General features: G+C 35.9%; 1 pseudogene across 1 annotated transcript; it reads right to left on the bottom strand.

Annotated features, from left to right (window-relative positions):
* Positions 1-92: 92 nt before the first annotated feature.
* LOC148865013 (uncharacterized) lies at positions 93-5108 on the bottom strand (annotated as a pseudogene). The gene is made up of 5 exons (XR_016109585.1): positions 5058-5108; positions 4738-4902; positions 3541-3638; positions 839-931; positions 93-599 (listed from the first exon to the last, which is right to left on the bottom strand). The product of XR_016109585.1 is annotated as an uncharacterized LOC148865013 (transcript).
* Positions 5109-7020: the final 1912 nt, after the last annotated feature.

Here is a 7020-nt window from a genome sequence, read left to right as displayed (position 1 = left end):
GGGTTCCATCATCGTTTGTCATGGATGAAATTGCTTTAAATAGGACTGGCGCCCATACTGTGGCACAACTGACATGTGCTGGTCTCTTTAGATGCTGAATTAGGTTTCAATTCAACTGCTAGAAAAATTACACGAGTAACATTCCAGGGATTGAACAATGCTGAATTGGGTCTATCGAGATGATTTACAAAATCAATCAAGAGATTCAAGACATCATTCATCATTCTACAAACCTTGAAGGCTTGAACAATGACTGATGATTTACAATTTTACATAACATTCCAGGGTCTGAAATCAAAACCCATCAAGATGTTCTTCCCCTTGTTAGAAATTGACTATAGGAACAGAAAAGCCCTGGGAAACATGACCGACATCAACTATCCTCCTTAACCACCCATTGGGAGCATGTTCTAGCTTACTCACTTGTGCAAGACGCTCTTCTTTGGAAGCTTTGGTTTCTTTTGAGTTTGGTTCTATCAAGAATAGTTTGGTTCACCCAATGATGAAATGTACTTTTTGCCTTTTCAGTGCTTCATAATCTATCCTATCCTTCCATTTGCTCTTAGGTAGTTTGATTGGACGGTTTCCAACATATTTACCTGAAATGATTTGGTTGTCAAATTAGAAATGTAAGACCGCATGGCCGGCCAAAATGTTCTTTGTAAAATTTCATAGGTCAACAAGCTCAACTTCAGAGGTGAAGCACTCAGCTTGATCCATCTATGGTTTTCACCGTGGCAGATATACTCTTGTATTACTATATGCACAATATACTCACGATGAGCAAACACATTCAATAAAGCAAATGGCTATGAGCAGGAAACAGAAAGATGCTTACCATTCATTTCTTTGCTGCTACAAGGTCAGAATGGTTGGCAAAACTAACAAACCTGTAGCCCTTGTCTTGCCAGTCCGTTTTATCTCTAACCACCTGGAAAAGTGAATTTACACAGAGACGTGCGAATGTTCACATTATTAAGTTTGCATGCATATATATAGATAACACAAAGGCTACAATAAAACCGAAAAGACATCAATAGACAATATTAATAATTTGAACAAATAATGCAATGCACCATAATATGAAACTTCACAGAAGATGCAGTGGAAAGAGAGAAAAGAACCATACAACCGCAATGCAGTATTGGAAAAGAGAAAGTAAAACTATTAAAACCAAGCATCTTCCCAATGAAACATTTTTTTATCACCAGATCAGTAAGCCATAAAAGGCCAGCCACTTGATTCCATTTATCATTTGGAACTAGCACGATGCTCCTAAAGGGCAGGAATAATCTTGGATTATATACTTGGGATAATCTTGGATCAGATTTATATGCTAACAAAAAAATGACTTAATATTATATTCATGTTGCCAACCCGTATAGTTGGGACAATGCTTAGATGATGATGGTATCGTTGACCAAATGAAAAGGCCATTTTTGGTCCAATGGCAAATTTTGGGCTGACAAAGCATGTGAACACGGTTTTATACCCTTTTTTTTTTTTTATAAGACCCTTTTTGAGTATATAACATCCATGAGGTCTTAATCCATGACATTTTACTAAAAGATACAGTACTCAAACTAAACTTGCCAAGGGGATTGATTTGGGTATACCCCATTTTTTTTATAAAGGGGCGGTGGGTACACCTCTAATCATCAGTCAGAAGTGCATGCGTTTTAATAGACAAAAAATACCCCTAGGTTTAGACTACTATCATTACCAGCACTATTTCCTTGTTTCTTTACTAGGAATATGACCTCTTATCAAAATAGCAAGTTCCCAATCACTTCCCATTTGCTTATGAATATATATTGTGGAATCAGATCAGGCAGATCCAGACTATGAACAATTGTAAGAATACCTAAGATTCTAAGCATGATGTAATCATGAAAACATGCAAACATTAAAAATATACACACAGGAGCTATCACTAATATTAATGCCTGATAAATATGTTAAGTATCTACTTCCAGATACTCTTTTATGGTATAGTCAGTTAGGATTAGGCTGATCCCAAAGTTTACCATATAATCAGTTTCAGCTGTAGGTGGACTCGTCCAGGTGGTGTGGAATCCATATTTACAAGCTCCTTCAATCCTCAACAAAAGGAGAGGAAAGGTGATGCAGAGATGCACTAGGATGGCTATTTTATGATCGATTTGGGAGGAAAAAACAGATACAGTGCTCTTGGAAAATCATAAAGCAAAGAGGTTATTATACAAAAATCTTAGTAACAATGGTCCATTGACTCAAAACATTGGAGTTATTTGCTTCATTTAATACTAATGAAATCTTTAGAGGCTGGTCTAATGTAGCAAACTCATGTACTTTAACTCTTTAAGTATTGAAATAGAAAAGATTGTTGAATGTTAGATACATGGAAATAGGAGGAGTAAACAGGGAATGATAACTTAGAGAAATGATAGCACTTTGAATAGGAAAAGCAAAGGAACAACCATGCTCGGGTGTGGTGGGAAATGGGCAAGGGTACCCACATCCTTTTAGACAAGAGGGGGTAAAGAAGTTAATCTAAGAAACAAATTTTAATTAACCACTTGGAATTTGGGAAGATTAAGTGATTAACAATAGAGTATAGAATTGGTAGACACAATGAAAAGGAGAATGATTAATTTTGCATGTTTACAAGAAACTAAACGTAAGAGAAAAAAGATGAAGAAATTGATGGCTACAAATCATGGTATATGGGAGAGGTAAATAATAAAAATGGAGGAGCGATAATAATATATAAGGATCTAAAAAAATGAAATTGTAGATGTTAAAAAATTTGAGATAGAATAATTTTGATTAGACTTGTTTTAGGTGAGGAAATCATTAAAATAATTAATGTTTGTGCATGTCAAGTACGTTTAGAAGAAAGTATTAAAAGACAATTTTAGGAAAACTTAGAAGGATTGATCTAAGAAATTTCAAATGAAGAAAAGATCCTTATAAGAGGAGACCTTAATGAGCATGTAGGGGAAAGAAGTGCAAGATATGCTGTGATGTACGGAGAATTTGGGTTTGGTTGGGGAAAGGAATGAAACGGAAGATGCACTTTTAGAATTTGCAATAGCTTATAATGTAGCAATGGCAAACACATTTCAAAAAGAAGAATGAGTGCGTATAATGTGCCAATTGTTCCCTGTTTTTCTTCTTTAATTTTTTTTTTCACATTTCAAAAGTGAAGGAGGGAATAACTCATTCACTATACTATTTGGATCTGATTTGTCCAATCAACTAAGAGCATATCCCAAATTTCGTATCCATTCAAAAGCAGCCACCAAAATACTTACATAATAGATTGCAAGTAGTCATCTTGTTTCTTCAACATACTTTCATGTTTCCCATCTCCTAGACAACAAACACAGTCAAATATCTAACTGATGTATAGAGAGGCCTTGCTTAAGTACATCAAAAATATGAGTTCAGTAAACTTTAAACAAGAATTTGTAATGACATTCTATAGATTGCAGGCTTCTAGCAAACAGAGTTGCTATGTATGCAAGAATTATGGGACTAAAGTTCACAGATTCTTACTCTTGCCATATTAAAAGAAGGAAATCTTGAAAATGTTTTTGAAAGAACCTCATCATTCACTTCGTTACCAAGATCCCCACAAAATAAGCGGAAATTATCTGCAAAACATTGTTCCAGTATTAGAGAGCCTTAGCAGTGCATCTAGACATGAAATATTGGGAAAAATAGAAACACCTACCTCATGAAGGGAAATGGTTCAGGAATCCTACAGAATCATATTCAGTGAAATGGTAATTACACAACAGAACAATGTAAAAGTCAAACATCAAATATTAATTAATAACATTGAGCCTGAAATTATGCTAAAATTAACAAGACATTTGATACTAACTTGTAATTGTGAAATTAGAAGTTAGGCATACCCTATAGAATGATTCTTGCCTGTGAATTATTGATGACACCTTTTAAAACATTGATTTATTCATTACGGATTACTTAGATTAGTTTTATATGCAATCTCTTTAATAAGGCAAAGGTTAGAGTGTTTATTTTTTCCTTGATGCTTTTAAGGTTTGGTTTCGTGCCTATGTTACATTTTAGAAAGAATGGGTTGAGATCTTTACAATCTCTTAAAGTTTACTCCTCTAGAATCCCATAAATAAAATTTAACATTTTTTTCTTCGCAGAACTAAAGACAGAGTTTTGTTTCTTTAGAGAAAGATGAAGTGATTTCTCACAACTAGAAGGAATCCCAAAACAGATTATTGAAATGTTAATCAGTTCAAGCTGCAAACGGGGCTATTGCTTGATGCAACGGTAAAACCTTAGGTTTAAAAACATAAAAAAACACAGTCTGAGAGAGGCTGCTTCATATAACACCAGAGTTTAGGTCTGTGTTTACTACCCCTCCCAAGATCCCAGATAGATGGGAGTCTGAGACCAGCTTAAATTGTTCTCATAGCAAAAGATGTCAATCAAGTGGCAGCAACTACAGCATGACCACATAAAACAACTTTTTGGATCAGTAACATTGAACTTCAGACTGGGATGAGCCAGCCAATCAATAAGCTAGTATATTTTATGCTTACTTTCCCAAAGCACATGACCTAACATCAACTGGAGTTGCAATCTGAATCGGAAGGCTACATCAAATTATTTGTGTGAATTAGAAATTTTATAAAAACACGTACACAGATCTTATTCTCGGTAGACATGCACAATGAAAAATGACTAATAAAAAATGTAAATGGATCATACTCTCTGGCCAGTCTGCAAGTGTTGGATCCTCCCATGTTTGCCCAGCTGCTTTACAAGTGCTTTCTTCTTTATTTCTGCTTTATGCTCAGTTTCACTGCTTGCAAGGGCAGCTTTCACGCTCTCGAGAGCCTTGGGTGTAATTGTCTGTGCATCCCTCTGGAATAACTGCTATGCCTGAATAGATTAAAACAGAAAACATTAACAAACCTGAAAGATGACGCAAAATATCTCAATCTTTTAGGATTAAGTAATATGAATATAGCAAGTTACATAAACAACTGAAGTATGAAAAGATAAAAGGAGTACAAAATTCTTAATACTCCATACTTAAAAGCAATGTGAGCATAATACAACCTTATACAGGCCAGCATTTGAAGAACTCTTTAATCCTTTATACTTGGAAATGTTTTGTTAAGGTCTTAAACGTTAAACAATTTGTTTGCTGCATTCTAACAATCTTAAGCTTTTGGCTTATTGGTCAAGCATATAACAGTTGGTATCAAAGCCTACTCCACGTCACAGGTTTGAATCATAGGAAGAAGGGTTACCTAAAGCAGGGTAAGAGTCAGCAAAGGGAAAGGGCTATCTGTCGCCAAGTGTGAGAGCTGCCCAAAGTGAAAGTCACAAGCGTAGTGGTTCGTTACGGTCCTAAAGGTTAGATATCTTTCATGACACGTTTCAACAGTCTTGAAATGCTTCTGCCGTATTGGTCAAGCACGTAACAAATTGGGATATAATAGAAACATGAACAAACCGGCGATCCCAAAAAATTCTGAAAATTTTCAACATGGACATATGTGGAAAAGAAACAACACTAGCTTATAGGGCGTAATTTTTATTCAATATATGAGTAGAAACATGTTTTTTATTTTATTTGATTATGATCGATACATAAAGGAGGAACATCACACACCAATACGCAGAATATATATAATCAATAAAACGTCCTATTTGAGAAACGAAAAAATTAAATTATTTTATTTTATTTTGATAATAAAGGATCATTTTTTTTTTTTTTTTATGGAAGAATATACAATTGATCGAAGATACCTTGAATACTGCGAAAGAGAACAGAGTACAAGAAAGAACAATGAGAAAACAACGGAAAACCAAACAAATAACTCGCCTGCTGATACTGCGGAAGCGAATATACGCCGGCAACAGGCGCTGCAGCGGGATGCACCGGAGGGATAACCGAAGCAGTAGGAATTTTCACCGGCGGAGCAGGAGGCACGTAGGGTTTGGTGTATTGCTGGGCCGCCGTTGGATCCTGTTGTTGAAGGGAAGGGACTAACATTCGATTGTGTATGGGAAAAAATAGGGAAAAAAGAGGAGAACAGTAAAAAAAAGGAAAAAAAAAAAAACAAAAAAGGAGAAAGCGAGCTTTATACCAAGAAGGAAAACGGTCCAAGAGAATGAGATGACTGATTTAAAAGTTGTGAAAAAGTATTGATATCAGCAACAAAGAGAAAAGAATAGGCAATAGGGTTTTGGGAGTATTGTCAATAGAATGTTACTCCCTTTCCTAATCATTTTCATTAAAACATAATTTACGAAGTTTTGGTAATTACAAAGAGGCTCTTAATTGGATGATTAACTTAATTAAACATAACATAAAGAAGCATAAAAGGCCTATTAACAAAAGAAATTGAAATAGAGATTCTATATTTAGAAGGAATCTCTCAAGGGGAAGATGGGGAGGTGAGGAGGATTGAAAGTACGGCTTCGGAAGCTAAGTTTATCACACCCCCCTTCCATGAGGGAGCAACTACAACCTCTTAGACCACAAATGGAGTTAGTACAAAGGCATAGGACTTTCCAGTGGTCTGTAAAGATAGGCCAAAAAGGAGGGAACAAGAACATGCTTCTCCGGTGGTAAGAATAGATAAAGGTGAAATTTCAACCTTAACCACCTCACTGCAAACGCCAACTAAGGGAAAAGACATGGCACTACCGGTAATTTCTCAAATGCAAGCCTCGATTTTTCCTCATTCTCCTACTCTGCAATCAAGTATGGGTGTCCATTTGGTTTCTGTTACTGATTTGTGTGTTCAACCTATTGCAGATACTCTAATATCCCACCTTGAAGGAGCAGATTTGGTGTCTAAAGGAGGGGATGAGGGTGTTGGTGGCAATCATGAACATAAGAAGAAGGAGGAGTCAACTCATTATGAGGGTGCGGGGGAGGAGGTGGAGAGAATATGGAGGCTGATCTGTACAGAATGTGAGGAAATCAGAATGAAGGAAGGTTACTTGGAAGTGAATCCTCAAAAAAAAGGGATT

The sequence above is a fragment of the Nelumbo lutea genome, chromosome 3 (genome assembly GCF_056320005.1).
Source record: "Nelumbo lutea isolate HS-2025 chromosome 3, American lotus-T2T, whole genome shotgun sequence".
Lineage (NCBI taxonomy): Eukaryota > Viridiplantae > Streptophyta > Magnoliopsida > Proteales > Nelumbonaceae > Nelumbo > Nelumbo lutea.
The sequence above is the reverse complement of the archived record's forward strand: the minus strand, read 5'-3'. Positions and strand labels throughout refer to the sequence as shown.